At 47.8% G+C, this 2,050-nt stretch overlaps 1 non-coding gene across 1 annotated transcript; it reads right to left on the reverse strand.

Annotated features, from left to right (window-relative positions):
- Positions 1-1,665: 1,665 nt before the first annotated feature.
- TRNAQ-CUG (transfer RNA glutamine (anticodon CUG)) lies at positions 1,666-1,737 on the reverse strand. The gene has a single exon. It is a non-coding gene; the product is annotated as a tRNA-Gln (tRNA).
- Positions 1,738-2,050: the final 313 nt, after the last annotated feature.

Below are 2,050 nucleotides of genomic sequence, written 5' to 3' on the forward strand. Positions count from 1 at the left end.
GGCCTTCAAGCAGAAAAGGAGTAAATCCTGGGTCAAGGCACACTTAGCATTGATATAGCACTAATAGCAAATTTTTTAAAGCTTGCCACCAAGTAGTACTCCACTGGTTCCCATTGCCTGAGGGCAGTGATGAAGGGTTTGTGGCGACTAGAAGGGAAAAGGCGAGACAGAAGGCTATACACACTGAACACGACACACTAGCACAGCTGGTGAGGGCCCTGGAATAAATGACTGTGCATACCCTTAAAGTCAATTCTATGTAACCCACCTTTACACTGGCATCCTTTGGGGCATTCAGGGTTTGTGAGCTTGTAGCCCCTTCCAAACTCAAGGCAGGAGAAGCCTGTCTGCAAGCACAGGACACACAGGTGGGCCTGAGTAACGAGATACTACTGAGTAAGTCCAAAACAGACCAACAGGGTGAGGCGACACTGATAAAGCTGCAGTGCCTTTCGGATCGGAACCTATGCCCAGTGCAGATGCACGAACAATGGGCGATGTGCTCCACCGGGGAGAGGCCCCTCTTTAGACATCGAAGCGGGGAATGCCTGAGCAGATTCCAATTCCAGGCACTGCTTGAAGGCGCTAGGGAACAGGGCAGTCAGCAGCAGGTTTCAGCACACATTCTGTTCACGTAGGGGCAGTGACTACAGCTACATGGCTGGAGGTAACAGCAGAGATCTTCAAGCTTTTAGGGAGGGTGCGCTCCATGGCTGAAAGAGCTTCGTCAGAGTCCAATAGGCGGAGGGGTATTAATGACCGAACCCCCCACCCCATGCCTGCAACAAAACATGCAGGGGGCAGGAAGCAGCCAAATCGAAATATTTGAAAAGGCTTCCCATGGCAACAGGACACGGGCGTCAGACAATGTGATACTATGTGCAATCAAAAGAAAGTTAAAAAAACAGTTCTTCACTCCTCATGACCACGTGAATCATACCCTCAAACTGAAACAACTTAATATTAAAAGAATAAATAGCATCAACCGTCCGTGTTCAGCCTCCTGTTTGACAGAGGTATATGGTGGAGCAGCGCCCCCCAGTGGCTACAACGCCTTACGGCATCATTGCAGAACAAAGTATGATAAAGCGAAAAGCTGCCGCTTTTATTGATGTTGCAGGGTGATGAAAACAAACAATTATCTGCCAAATGTCTGTAACAGGTTGCAAAAGTGAAAGTGTTTCACTTGCGAGAGTGAACAGCACCAGGAGCGATAATTGCTACCATATGGCGCCGCGCGCTCCCGCAAGTGAATCATCACACGTACAAGCGTTGACAATGAAGGTAATGGAATGCGTGCATGTTTTTGGCTGAAAAGCCAAAGCGATTGCTAAAGGTCTTTTTGCATAAACAGCGCATGCCCTGCGTAGGCGAGACCTAAAAAGTCAAGAGCCAGCACGAGGCTCAGTGTCAAGAAACTAAGAAATCAGAGACCCTGGTGGAAGCTAAAAGCAATCTGTATCTGCCTCAAATCACACATGGCGGCCTAGAAATGCCAGTCACGCCATTTCATAAAACGCTCTCTTTTAAAAATATGCGCTCAGCTTTCAGCGAGATTAAAAATAGACAAGATCACACATTAACAGGGCTGTCAGTATCTACTGATCATTTTCCAACATTAAAGTCAAGTAAAGTGCAATTTCTTGATGAACAAACAAAAACCCCAGGTCCCACCGAGATTTGAACTCGGATCGCTGGATTCAGAGTCCAGAGTGCTAACCATTACACCATGGAACCAGTTGAAAACTATACCCCCACACGGAGGTTTTTTTACAGGGCTGGGGGTGCATGGGCATTCTTTCAATTTTCCACTTCTGACCTGGTCATTTGAAATCTCCCCCACCATTCACTCCAAGCTGTCAGTCACTGCCCGCTCCCAATATAATATGGTACATTCAGGGTAGTGACCCTCATCATTGGGAGATAAATAATGTCCCTCCCAGCGCGAGGGAGGCGGCTCTCGCCAGCAGCTGATCGGTATTTCACCGATGCTGAGATGGCTTCAACAAATCGCAAACCTCCTTGTGCTTTTTTCCAACTTTGTGGCTAC

Source organism: Lissotriton helveticus, chromosome 1_2, assembly GCF_964261635.1.
Source record: "Lissotriton helveticus chromosome 1_2, aLisHel1.1, whole genome shotgun sequence".
Classification (NCBI taxonomy): domain Eukaryota; kingdom Metazoa; phylum Chordata; class Amphibia; order Caudata; family Salamandridae; genus Lissotriton; species Lissotriton helveticus.